Here is a 15279-nt window from a genome sequence, read left to right on the forward strand (position 1 = left end):
CTTTCTATATTTTATAAATAAAGAAGAAAAAATAGTTCGTAAAAATTATATAAATGCATATTCCTACAACCGTATTATTAATTTGCATAAAAGCAAACTATCAAATGCGCCACGTTCCGATGACGGTCTATGAAACCAGAACGTACCCAGATTTTTATTCGGCTAAGAACTGCTTACTTCGCAAAATCCCTCCTTAGGTTTGTCACGAAGTTTATAACATCTGGAAAGAAACGAGACCCTATAAATATACATAAGTGATCAGCAAGACGAACTGAGTCGATTTAGCCACATATGTCGGAACCACATATATCGGACCCCTATAACATATAGCTGCCTATCATGAACAACAAATTGTTGATCGGGCTGATATAGTAAATAGCTGCATTGTTTGGCTAAAAAATATTCTCCACTTCTGCAGGGATTTCGTGGATTCTCCGAATGGCTCTAGCTCAAAAAACTGTTTGAGATATCGTTTTGAAGCTTTAGTCTAAAGGTATAAACTATCCAAATATGAAAAACAAGTCGATTTTTTTTCAAAATTTCACACTAAGTGTTCCCCTTAAGAAGTACATAAATACATATAAATATATAAGCATTAGAAGAAGTTATTAACTAATATAAAGTGAAATAAAGAAATTTGATGGAAGAAGAATTGAAAAAATACGATATAAAGTCATTCAATAAACTCATCGGTAGCCAAATTTATTAGTATGGATTGTGGAAGGCAAATAAATCAAAATACGAGATAAAAATAACGAAGAGTCAAATGAAAACTTAAGGCATTGAACGAAGAGCTGACTTTTCATTAATGCCAAAGAGGTCATTGTGTCGCATTTGCTGTACTGACACACATACATATAGATATAAAGAAAAACTTCTACTTACGTGTGTTAGTTGTCAGTATCCTTTAGAACTCATTGACGTTGACTGTACGAATTGGTGCGGGCGGCAGTTGGTCGGCTACGTTGATCTTGAACATGTTTTACAAAGGCCAAAAGTAGCAGTCTGCATTAGAAAGAATGGAATAAATAAGGCGGAAACAATGTGCATGGAAAAATTCCTTATGCATTTTTGATTACAAACATGGTTTAGGCCTCAGGTGATTGCTATGAGCATACCATTGTACTTAAGTATATAAATGGATAAATACAAATGCACGCATGAACAATGGCAGCGAGAGCGGTTGCCGATCGTTGGCGACAGGCTGTCTGGCAGTATCGATGCCAACTGTTTTACTTTTGTATCTACCCGGCATGATGTCTGGACCACTCTATGCACAATGCACCAGATTCAAATATGAATACGAATACATATAACATATGTATATATATACATATATATGTATACTATGTACATATTTGCTTTGCTTAAATGGGTTTGTACCAAACCATGATACTTCACATTTCTAACTTTAATTCTATTACGGACGATCATTTCATTGCGTATTGTTTGAGAAGAGAATGAACAAAATTTCATTGATGGTCACGTCTCCGTTCTAAATCTACTAATAATGTTTTGTTCTCTCTCGTTTTGAGTTTCTGTACAAATCGAGTGACATTGGGACTGTATAACCAGAAAAGTATTTTATTATTTTCGATAACACACACATACAATATAAAAAATATATAATATATAAAAACGTGAATATGGCGATTGAACTATAACGACTGGTAAACAAAAGTTTATTATATAAAGTTTGAAATAAATGCGCAGTCTATGCGCAATTTAAAGTTACTAATTTATAACTACAAATCAATTCCGAATGTACTTAAACATACTGACAACATACGCATATACATGTACAAAGTTTGAAGTACATAGTATATATACAAAAATAGTGCCTTTAAGATATGCCATCAATTTTGTCAAAATCGGGCCATAACTTTAAGCCCCCCAATACGAAGATATATTATTGGAATTCGGAGAGAATCCTTTCCTGTATGTCAAAACTGGGTTGAAGTGGGTCAATACTTCTCTTAGCCCTCATATACCTAATTGAATTATTTTCGAACTTCCGATTTACATACCGCACTTATCGGCCAATATGTGAGCTATCTGAATAAAATTAAAAGGATGTATTTTTCTTTTGATGGTGCATCAAAGAATTTACAAACATCCGGTTGATTGTACTCCATTTGTGTTATGTGTACCTACCTTCTGTGTTAATATTTTGTTGTAAAATAGGTAAATAGGTAAAATCGGGTCATATACCTAATATAAGATTTTCAAACTTCCAGTTGGCCTTATGTCATATATATCAGTTAATATGTGTGATATCTTAGCAAAATTAACTGAACGCATAATATTTGATATACTATAGTTTAATGTAGAAAATATTACCTCAACTCCCAAATACTACATATATTGATTTTCGTTTTTTTAACAAACCTTATGCCGAACATGTCGTTCAATGTGTGAGTTATGTGGTATATTTATAAAATTTCCTGAAAATATGATCTCAAGTATACATCAGCAATGTCAAAAGTAACTTAATCAGTCCATCCCGTTCTATCCCTAATTTAGCCAGTATATGTGGGAATATAAATGAAATTAGTCTAAACTTTAATCCAAACCTTATATCCCAAAAATAATTAATTGTAATCCTTTGGTTGAAGTTTTCACATCAACTCATTATATTAAATTTAGCTTCTTCAGTTGAGTTTATATCCTATATATCTCAGTTGAAGACGATTTTAATACAATTTTAGATGACGCGAAGTAAAATATAGTAATAAATCTAAGTGAGTTTGTGACCTATAATATAACTTAATAAAATACCAAATTAGATTATAATCCATTTACGATTTTGTCGAAAAATTAAGTTGAACCTTTTCGCAACATAAAGTTTTGCCAACACCTGAAGGCATTTGTGTGATATTTGCACATTGCACTTCTTTTGGGTATTTTTTAAACATCTTTAATATTATTGTAGAAAACTGAAAAAGATAAAAGAAATCTTAAAATTGGCTTGACCATGTGTTTTTGTCTGGAATTTTTTGTAACGAAATATTTTTATCAATAATATCTTCGTATTCTATTAACATTCGGTGTTTCGATGGTATTAAAGTAATGTTTCACGAAATTAAAATATAAAAGTACAACATATACGTTACCAATTGGATTTTTATGAGATTAAGTGATGATTAACTTTTGTGAAATTAACATTATCGGACAACATTTGCCCCTCTCAGTGCTAAACTTAAACGTACTTGTAATCAAACCTACGAAACTCTTTAAAATAATACATGAAACAGTTTCAAAACAACTACAAAGTTTATAGCAATTTTGAAGATATCAAGGATAACATGATACGAAAATCTTTGATTCGAGAGAACGCTGTCAAAGTTCACATTTTTTATAACATTTGACAGTGGCCACTAAGGAAAGAAATAAGTTTTGAGATTATTTAATGTATTTCTTGGGTATTTTTTGGTTTCCATTAAACAGATATATATCCATTATTAAAATTAGTTTAACAAGCTAGATATCCTATATGCGGTCTAAATATATGTACATGTTTATTCTAATCAAAGTTTAATAAAAGTCACTAAAAAATCTGATCCCACAAATAAACCATTGATTACGCAATTCATTTCTGCGGGATTCTTAGTGATAGTTCGTTATTTTGTTTGTCATCTGTTCAGTAGCTGTTTACCTTTGACCTTTCAAAGCTGCCAAAGAAAACCACGAAATCATGATCTCTCTCAGAAGGCAAAGAGAGGAGTCTCGGATCATTTTATCCATGGAAGATATTGCGCACCAGGCGGTCTTCCATACGTGTACGTTTATCTACCATACATAGCTAATGAGACGGCCAGACTAGTATATAGACGAGTCAAACAGCTTGTCGCCAGTAACGACAGCAAGTACAAAATATATAAGTGTTGAATAGTCTGGAAAAACCCCAATCTCATATGTATACTGAAAACTATGCTGAAACCCCGAAAATCACACACAAATAAGCCAAAGACAATGTGTGTTCTTTCGACTTATAGACAAGTTGCTGGCTGTCTTGGCTGTCAATTCTATATTGGGAAACTCCCTGCTCACAGGTACACCAAAGTAGGAAACCAAAACAAAGACAATTGGCATCAGACGTACAGTCAGCAGCGCAATTGCATATGAATACTCCAGGCATACTTACCACTTATCCCCAGCTGGACTTTGGATTATTGATAGACCATGACATTTGATTTTTACTTTAAACATATATTCAAATACACTATACATACATACTTACATATATATGTTTATATAAGTATGTTGTTGGCTATTATGTATTTTATTCATACATGTAGGTATTTAGGCAGCGCATTTATATTATATTAGTTGGATTATTCTTTGCTCTTGTTTGTTGTCAGCCAATTCAAATCTCAAAGCAGCTAAGAATGAGTTGAAATAAAACTTTTGTAAAAAATTTTTTTTTGAAAATTTGGTGGAAAACAATGGAATAGTTTAATAAGCATTTGCGTCGGTAAATGCAAGTAGGAGGATTTATACCAAACAGTATTGCTTAAAGTTAAAGTAAATCCTACGACTAATACTTTTTTTGATGTTGCTGTTCTTAAAACAAAATAAAATTGGAAATAAAAACTTTTTATATATATAATTAGTTATGCAACATAGTTTTTATTATTTTGTTTTAATTTTAAAAGTTTCACTTAAAATGCTTCATGACAATCAAAAATTAATTGGACAAAACTAAAGTGAGATACATTGGTGTCGACAAACACGTTTCTGTGGTAATATTTTTTATAATACGGCACATTTTTAAGGAATTGAGTATACTTAATCAATAATTAATAAAGCTTGTTTAACATCTCCGTTCTAATTCTACAATTTGTCTTATAATTGTCATATTAACGATGTCCTAAAGTTCTGAAAATTCTTAAAAATTGTCTGTTAAGATCAGATGAATGAGTCATACATGTCATTACCTTGGACACAGGTTTTACTTTGGTTAAACATTAATTAATGATCATAACCACGCTGGTACTACCATCTAAATGGCATTATCTTTTTAATTCATGGAAGCATTTCGTTCTCCGAAATATCGGCGTATATGTATCGACCGGTTATTAATGCATGTTATTCGGTAATTGGCCCGATCGTTTACCCACAAAAAGGTTTGAGATCAGTACAATAATACTTGTGATAAAGTCTACAGTCTTATCACACCAATGAAATCTTTTATATTTTCAATCGAATTTCTAATTCTGGAGTGTCCAATCAATTTGGTTTGATTTAGACAATTTTTGGTCACAAGGTGGCATAATTTAAACGTCCGTCCGTCTGTCCGCCTATGCAACCTGTAACTTGAGTAAAAATTTAGATATCTTCATGAAACTTTGTGCATATATTTCTTGGTACCGTAGGATGTTTGGTATTGCATATTGGTGTATTCGGACCACTGCCACGCCCACACATTTTTTTTATTAACGTGGGCGTGGTCCCGCCTCTTAATAGGTTTAATGTGCATATCTCTAAACCGCTTAAGCTATAAAAACAAAACTCATTAAGAACAAATGTTTTTAGCACCTCTATCGACAGTGTGAAAATGGGTGAAATGGGTGACATCCCCGCCTACTCCCGATATAACGGTACTGTTAAAAACTACTAAAAGCACGATAAATCAAGCAGTAACCACGCCAGAGACGTTAAATTTTACTTCTAGGATGGTATGAGATTAAAATTAAACAGTGGTCGTGGCACCGCCCACTTTTAGGTGAAAACTTAACCGATTTCAACAAAATTTGGTACATAATATTCTTCTCATATTTCTATGTTATACAAGGTGCATTCCAAAGTAAACAGGACTTTAAAAAAAAAGACAGAACAAATGGTTTTATCGACAAAATCAATTAATTTTATTCAAAATAGTCTCCTTCTGCTTTAATACAACTTTTTCGGTGCAAGCCTTTTGAATAGCCTCCACGTCTGCATAACGCTTTCCTTTCATCGGCAAATGCATTTTTCCGAAAAGGTAGAAGTCGCACGGTGTTATATCAGTTGAATATGGGATGTGGTTGATTGTTAAAATGTCATTTTTGGTCAAATAATCGCCCACAAGCGTCGATCGATGAGACGGCGCATTATCGTGCAACAAACGCCAACTTCCATCTTCGCGATATTCGGGCCGAACACGTCGACTACGACGCACCAAACGCTTCAAAATTATAAGGTAGAATACCGCATTAACGTTTTGGCCGGGTGGAACAAATTCTTTGTGGACAATACCCTTGGAATCATAAAAACAAATCAGGATTGTCTTTTGACTTCTCCAGGCGCGATTTTTTGGGTTTCGGCTCATTTCTCATTTATGTCCTCACGACCACTATGAAAACGTTGAAACCACTCGTGCGCTCTGCTACGGGATAGGATATCACCGCCATAAACTTGTTTCATCAATTGAAACGTTTCGGTAAAAGTTTTACCAATTTAAAACAAAAGTTAATGTTGGCTCGTTGTTCGAAGCACCGATGACAAAAATATACTGACACTTAAAATGCAATAACTTCACTTCCAATAGATGAAATGTCATGAAATTTTTACTGGAAGTCGATAAAGGATAGCAGATTCTAACGCACTAGTCGACATATATATGGCGCCACTTTGTTACTTTTTTACTGTTTACTTTGGAACGCACCTTGTAGTACGAAAATGTGCGAAATCAGATTTCAACCACGCCTATTTCCGATATAACACTATTTTAAATTCCATCTGATACTTTTACCTTCCACTATGCAAAACCTGCAACAATGATTATATCGGCATCAAACTTTGCGTTAATAATACGTTTAAAGTATGCCACATTGTGGCCAAAAATTGTCTAAATCGAACCAAAACTGTTCATGCCCCTAGGTACTGAATATGTGGAGCCCAGTGTGTATAGTTGACTTTTTTACCGAAAATATCGGTCAATGTAAAGGGTATATATTTCATGTAATAAAATAAATAAATGAAACCTTCGATGTATGTTTTGTGTCAAAAATGGGTTGAATCGGATCAATACTTCCTTTAATATAAAATTTTGCGAACACCTGAAGTAATTTCTCGGGCTTTGATCCGTGCAAGTTGCGAGAGTATAAAATGTTCGGTTACATCCGAACTTAAAACTTCCTTACTTATTTTAAGTTCGTATTTGACGTTTTATGTGATATACTTCTATCGAAAATTTTACATTTTCATTTGTTGCTTCAATAAAATGCCACATTTCCACATATTTTTTTACAAGCCATTTTCACAATAATAACTTTGAGCTAAAAACATAATAGCGCATAAAATACGATCAAGCAAATCATAAAATATTATTTTAAAATATTTATTTTAAATAACCGTAAAGGTGCAATGTCGCTCATCACTAGCGTATAGTGATGTTTATACTCTTGCAATATGTTGCTATACAGTATATTCGTTTTATTCGCCTAACGTTTGTTTGTAGCACCGAACCGCACCACTGCCAACAATATGCTGTTAATCGAAAACCCATTAAATTGTGAAAACTAAGCCGTAAGTTAATATACAAAAATTTTATTTTGTACAGTTTCCATCGCATTTGGAAGGAGCGCCTGTGGTTAAAAAAATTAGGAAAATGTTGTCGTGACCCCGCCCTTAATAAGCTTAATATACGTGTCTCCTAAACAACTAGAAATATAACAAACAAATTTGTTCAGGACAAATCCGGTTATGTTTCGAACCTGAAAATATCAGTAGATTGCAAATAGAAATTGTATGTAAGTTATGCAGTTTTTTATACCCCGAACAGTGTAGATATATTAAGGGTCACCTAGTGTGACAGCAAACTGAAATTTTTGAAAAAAAACTTTAATATTTTTGAGTTATACTAGGTCTCCGAGCACGCTAAAAAAGTTCCTCCACTGCTCATTCTGGCCTTCTCCATGGATGAAACAAAAAAATATAAAATTCTCGTTAAATTAGAACATATTCTCCATACAAATCAAACCCGATCAATAAAAAATCTAAAATTGACAATATGATCAGAAAAACCGATAGGTCATTGTACGTAGAATTATATGCAGAACGGACGGAGAAAATTATTATGATAACATAATTTGTCTTCGAGTTATCACTTCAGCAAATTCGAAAAATGTGGTTTCGTGAAAAACGCGTTTGAATATAAACTGATGGAACTGATAGAATTGGTTGTTCAAAAATTATTCGAGTTATCGATTTGAAATTTTTGTATGTTAAAGTCCAGAAGAAAGCGTCGGAATTATAGAAAATAAATATGTATTCAAATGATCAGCATGACGAGCTGAGTTGATTTAGTCATGTCCGTCTGTCTGTATATACGCGAACTAGTCCCTCAGTTTTTAAGATATCGATCTAGAATTTTGCACACGTAATGGTACACATCACTGAAGGAATTGTTCAGATCGGACCACTATAACAAATAGTTGCTATACAAACTAACCAATCAAAATCAAGCTTTTGTATGGAAACTTTTGTAACCCAAATTTTTGATTCGAAATTAGGGGTTTTTCGATATTAGGTTAATAAAAGGAGAAAAACAAAATATTTTAAATAAAAAAACAAGTAGATTAGATTAGATTAGTTTCGAGGTATGCACCGCGACCTATGGTCTATTGTGCCCTCCCCTAAGTCATATCGTGTCATCTAGGCCCAGCATGTTGATAAATTCCAAAATTCTGCTGGGTGCTAGTGAGGCGATACGATCCCTGTGTGGAAACATGGATCCCAGGGCCTTGATTCTGCGTCTGCAGACTGCTGTGCAGTTCATCAGCAGATGCTCAGGGGTTTCCGGCTCTATGTCGCAGAACCGGCAGTTTGCAGAAGAGGCTATGCCCATGTTAAAGAGGTGCTTCTTGAGCCTGCAATGGCCGGTGTAGAACGCTGCCAGTAGCCGGAATTTGTTTCTGGGGAGATTAATTATGGCTTTAAACCGCTTTAGGTCGTAACCCCCCAACAGCAGTCTGGCATGGTGCATGCCCTGAAGTTGGAAGAAGTAAGGAAGAGCTAAGTTCGAGAGTAACCGAACATTTTATACTCTTGCAACTTGCAAGGATCAGAGCCGGGGAAATGTTTTCAGGTGTTGGCAAAACTTTATATTAAGAAATGTGGCGGAAAGGTTTAACTTCATTGTTCGATGAAATGACGAACGGATTACAATCAAATTTGGTATTATATTAACTTATTTTGAAGGTCATAGACTCAATTAATATTATTACTAAATTTTACTTGCCGTCAGCTAAAATTATACTAAAACCATTGGGGGCGTATAAATGGAAGGGCTGATTGCATTAATATTTGACAAAGCATTTTTATAAATATTTAAATAGTTATAAACATATTCTCGTATATGGAGTAAATGGTCATTTCAAAATCGTGAACATCAGGTCCCCCATATACTAATATATATACTATATATATATAATATATACTATTCGACCGATTTTATCCATTTTAGGCAAAAAGATACACCGTTACTAGAAGACCACGCTTTCTCAATTTCATTAAAATGACTAGCACTTTGACCGATATATGGTTAGTCAACTGGAAGTTCGAAAATCTTTATATAATTGTAGGTAAATGGTTGATACGAAAAGTATTAATCCGATACAATACATTTTTGACACAAAGATATATTATTATCCACAAAAAATTTGTCCGAATTTAAATTATATATCTGACAGATTGACCGATATTTTCGGCAAAAAGTCAGCCATAGTTTCTGTGATCAAAATTTCCGGTATCTGAGGCCTTGAATAGTTATGGTCCAATGTTGACAATTTTTGGACCTGGGATGGCATACCTTAAACGAGATATTCATCCAAATTTTTATCCCGATACATTTATTAGTGCTTGATTTGTATACTGGAAAGTCAAAGAATCAGATGGAATTTAAAGTAGTGTTAATGAAGCCTTTTTGTGTCATCTCGGATGTAAAATTTAATGTCTCTGACGCATTTCGTTATTGAATTATCACGCTTTTAGTAGTTTTTTACAAAACCGTTATATGAGATGTGGGCGTGGTCATTATCCAATTTCACCTTTTTTTTCATACTGTCGCAAGGAAATGATATGTTGTGTTCAAATTTGGGGGATAAAGCTTGAAAAATTTGGAAGATATATACATTAAAGGGCGGGGCCACGAGTTTTAAAACATTTTTAAACCACAGATGTCACTCATTATCGCGATTCGTTGTACCAAATTATGGTTTTGTATCTTAATTTGCTGCTTAGTTATGGCAATTTATGGCGATTAATGGCGTTTTGTGAGAGTGGCAGTTGCGAAGGAGCACGTGTACTAGATTCATCAAGATATCCTAATTTTTACTCAAGTTATCGCTTGTACAGACAGACAGTCACTCAGAAATCAACTTGTAAAAATAATAGTTAGGTGAACAAAACTATTATACTCTGAGCAACATGTTGCAAGTGTATAAAAATGTTTTGAAATAGTTTAACATTCATTATTCAACGGAATCGTGAAAGTCATGTACTTTGTTAGTTTTATTATTACATTTTAATCGGAAATCATTATATGCACTATATTACAGTGGCGGTAATTCGTATATATGGTATAAGGAAAACCGGAAGTTTGAAAATTGCATTATATAATATTATTGTATTATTATTATTTTCATGATTTTTTATTTGAAATAATTTTTAGTTTGGTATTGAAGATCCCTTTAGGTCGGACATTAGAAAATGGGTGAAACAAAGCAGCCTTAACAGTACATCTTCTGCACCATCCCCTCTTCTAGATATACCTACTGTTCATGGCTGTCTTAACAAAGTAATTAAATCGAAACTTTTTTGTAAACATTTTAGTTTATTTGTCTTCTATATTTAGGATTTATCAAGTCTTTTGGAGGATACTGATAAGGGAAGATCCCTACTAAACCTCTACGCCACTAAGCAGTGCTTTAAAAACTGAAACCATGACATGTGTAAAGTCAGGGAAGGTGGTAAATTAACTTGCATTTTTAATTTAATTAAGTTTTCATTTAATATTAATAATTCGCATTCTGAATTTAACATTGCTTCTGTTTTGTATGAACAATAGTCACTATTAATTTAATAATTTTTTCATATTGATTCAATTAGGCGACAAATCAATTCTATAAGAATCCAATATTAATATGATGAATATTGCGCAACATTAAAATAAGGTTGTTCAATGTTGAAATAATATTCCAGTCATTTAAGCTTAAATTAGGTAAGAATCTCGGAATTCAGATACCCAGATGTAAGTCTGTAAATACTTGTATATTGACACCCTAAAAGTTGTCTCAAAACCTACATATGGTAGGGTGTACGCAACTATTAAATTTCAAGGTCAAAGGTCACAAAAATCGGTTTTTTGCGCTTTTTTTGTAAAAATCTCATTTCCTATGGGTTTTTTGCTATTGGTATTTATTATCAATATTGTAGAATACAAAATTCTCTACAAATTTTGTTCAAACATTTTTTTCATTCGGTGAACCGTTTTCGAGATAGAGGGCTTAGAGCGCGCGGTCGCAGCATCACTTCAGATCAACCGGTGCCTCCGATCAAAAACGCGCCATATATAGTTGATGAACTATCGATAAATCAATGATTATAAATATTTGTCAATTTTTATTAACTATTATATTAAATTTTATCATTTTTTCCTAACAAAAAAAAATATAAAAAATATATTAAAAAATATCATTCAATACATTTATTTTAATTAAAAGTAAAAAAATGGAATAAAGGGTACAAAAACTACAATTTATAATTTTAATCATCTTCTTCCTCTTCATCGTCGTCTTCCGGCTGCTGGTAAATTTCAAACTGGTCTTCATTATCGTCTTCAACGACATTTGTTTCAAGTTCTTCCATGATTTCGGGGTCAAAAGTTCCATCTTCGTTAATGTCGCTCTGATATGGTAGAGCATTGAGACAAGCTTGCCCATTACATTGGCCACAAGCTAAAGAGCATTGCCAGCGGGCTTTCCTGCATCCGCATCGCGAACCACAACCACTCTTGCAGTTGCAGAAAATTGTATTTAGCAAATGTTCTGGAGCAGGTGGTAAAATTGTCATGATAGGCTCCAGAAAATCGTTTCGCATTGCCCAACCCCATACCTGGGGTTCCAAATCATGCCCTAACCAAGTTTGAACTTGATAATATACACTTTCGAAATGTTGATGAGCAGCTGCACTTGTTGGTGGAATATTTGAAAGCTGCACAGGTTTATTAAGTTTTGTAGACTTGACGTAATGCATATAACGAAGATGATCGAGACTTTTCACAGATTTCGAAGCATTATAGACTGCCAATAAGGTTTGAGTTCCACTCTCTAATAATCTCTGGGCCGAACAATTTTCTTCCTCAAATGCTGCAGCTAGTTCATCCAAATTGGTCAGTTTCTCAAAAACTTTTAAAAATGTTTTTTTCCCCCTTTTTAAAAAGCGCAGAAGTTGTGTCACATCCACTTAATGCGTGCAGAAATAAAATATGTGTTTTGGAATGAGGATAATTATCAAAACTTTTAGTCGAGTATATCTCCGTTTTTACATTGCCTTTCCCAACTTTTTTAAAGAAAATTTCTTGTTCGTAAGACAGTGTACGCCCAATTAAAATGATGAGTAAATCAATATCTTGTCCTATTGTTTACAAATTTACAGATTTTAAAGAAGATGAACTTAATTATTTTCTAATTAAAATGTCATTAATGTTAATGGGAATATAATTATAGTAAGATTTAAGTTTTTCCCTTCATTATTTTTTAATTTTAGGAAACGGTGATCAGTATTATTGAATAGATAAAGATTTAAGGCATGAAGAAAATGATAAAATATAATATAATAGTTAATAAAAATTGACAAATATTTATAATCATTGATTTATCGATAGTTCATCAACTATATATGGCGCGTTTTTGATCGGAGGCACCGGTTGACCTGAAGTGATGCTGTGACCGCGCGCTCTAAGCCCTCTATCTCGAAAACTGTTCACCGTATGAAAAAAATGTTTGAACAAAATTTGTAGAGAATTTTGTATTCTACAATATTGATAATAAATACCAATAGCAAAAAACCCATAGGAAATGAGATTTTTACAAAAAAAGCGTAAAAAACCGATTTTTGTGACCTTTGACCTTGAAATTTAATAGTTGCGTACACCCTACCATATGTAGGTTTTGAGACAACTTTTAGGGTGTCAATATACAAGTATTTACAGACTTACAGCTGGGTATCTGAATTCCGAGGTGAACTTACTATAATGACTGGACTCCAAGAATTTTAATATTAATAGACTTTCGTTAATGTTTCTTATTGAATCAATATTGTTTTTATTGATTATAGGTTGTTTTTTCTCTGGGTGTAGTTAAGGCCCTTTATATGTTTTCATTTAATGGCGTTTGTGAGCGTGGTTGTGGTCCGATTACGCTCATCTACGAACTCGTCCTTCATTTTTTGTCAAGGAACACGCCTGTAAATATAATTTGTCATTTATGTTTCTACAAATTTTGGAAGAATTAGTAAATTTTCCGTTATAATCGAGCTCAGCCTTTTATTCTTTGTTCTATTTAGCATTTATTTTGGGACATCTTACTCAAGAATTCGTGTTGGTCCATTAAGCGCCTGAGGAAAGTTTCTATTTTATATCTAAAAAACTAAGGTTCTATACTTCCTTGTGTTTAAGAATATGGATATTATGATTATGGTTGCTGAATAGAGTTTAATTGTATTTTTCTAAAAACTGGGTAGATAAGTATACATACATATATACTATATAGTAATATATTCTATAAGAAAAATAACGTATTGCATCGCTTACTTGGTTAGTTAAGCAACTCTTTCTCCTTGGTTAACTTGAAACCGTTCTTTAAGCATTGCAATCAATCCTAGATAATTTCTTCCGCTTTACCTTATATGTTTCACAAATTGAAAGATTCCAGCAGATGTTCAAAATATAAAAATACATATAAATACGTATCGAACACATTTAGTTATTCTTGCAGCTTTGAAATTTTTTAGCACTGAAATCTTTTCGCGCACAAAATCGATCGTAATTATCTATTGATTTATGTCCTTCATGCAAAAACATTCAAGAATCTAACGTTTTGCGAAAAATAATATCAAAATTAAAAAATGTATTGTTCGCACTGCAAAAAAGAAAAAAATAAATAAGAATTCGAACTAAGGTCACAATAACGAGTTCAATCACATATTCTTTTGTTCAGGATCAACCCTTTTCGTAAAAAAAAATATTATTATAACTTTCCCTGGGCAATAATTGTCTCACCTGTGTGACTTCTGCGCCCCAGTATATCACAAGTATTGAACTCATTTCAACATTTTTAGTTTTGTTCTGCAACTTCAGAGGATCCGGTGCAGCGATGTTCTCTTAAAATTTCCAAATTCGTTCAAGCTAATCTTCGAATGAACATTTTGCCTTTATTTGGTGCTGCGTATTTCAATTAGACAATGTGACAATCTCTTGCCTTCACCTTTTTCTGTCCCCTTTGTGTCAACCCTTTCTTGCTGTCATTTCATGGGGCAGAGTTCAATCGCTCGCTGTATTGCTGTATGTATACATATATGTATGTATGCTTGTATGTTGGTATTTTGATATTGACGACACTTTCGCTGTGACCCTTTTCGTTAATGTGTCCTTGTATATGCAATTGGAAGGGTTCATTGGGATCAAGAAAATTCACAAGCATGTAATTGTCTGAAATTTAATGTAGCTCCCGGTTGCGAATTTTTCGCGACCATCAATGCGAATAAAGTTTCATTAAAAACCAAATGTTCCCCAGATGTTTAATTAAATAAAAAAAATTGTCCTACATATGAATTTGTGTCTTTGTGCATATATGTCGGAAGACTATACCTATGTATTGTATATAAATGGAGAACAAACATCAATTGAAAACTAATTGTAATTTATTGAAAAATTGAAGATAATATTCGTTATTTCTCCTAAGATTTTAGATTTTTTTTTTTTAAATTAAAATATTTATTTTAGGGGAAAAAGTGAGTAAACAACCTTTCTTAAATGAAATCAGTTTCCTTTACGAGCGCCCATTTTGGACATCTTTGATATAGAAGCAAGATAATCAAGCAATTGATCATTCAAGCATGTGTTCTCTTGTTTTATTGGCAAGATATTAATCAATAGATACCTCTATTTCATGAACTTGGTCTAAAAATTAATTAAAATTAAACAAGTAAGGAAGGGCTATGTTCGGGTGTAACTGAACATTTTATACTCTAGCTATTTGTAAAGGCGGAAAAAACCTTCAGCTGTTGGTAAAACTT

Source organism: Bactrocera oleae, chromosome 6 (assembly GCF_042242935.1).
Source record: "Bactrocera oleae isolate idBacOlea1 chromosome 6, idBacOlea1, whole genome shotgun sequence".
Classification (NCBI taxonomy): Eukaryota; Metazoa; Arthropoda; class Insecta; order Diptera; family Tephritidae; genus Bactrocera; species Bactrocera oleae.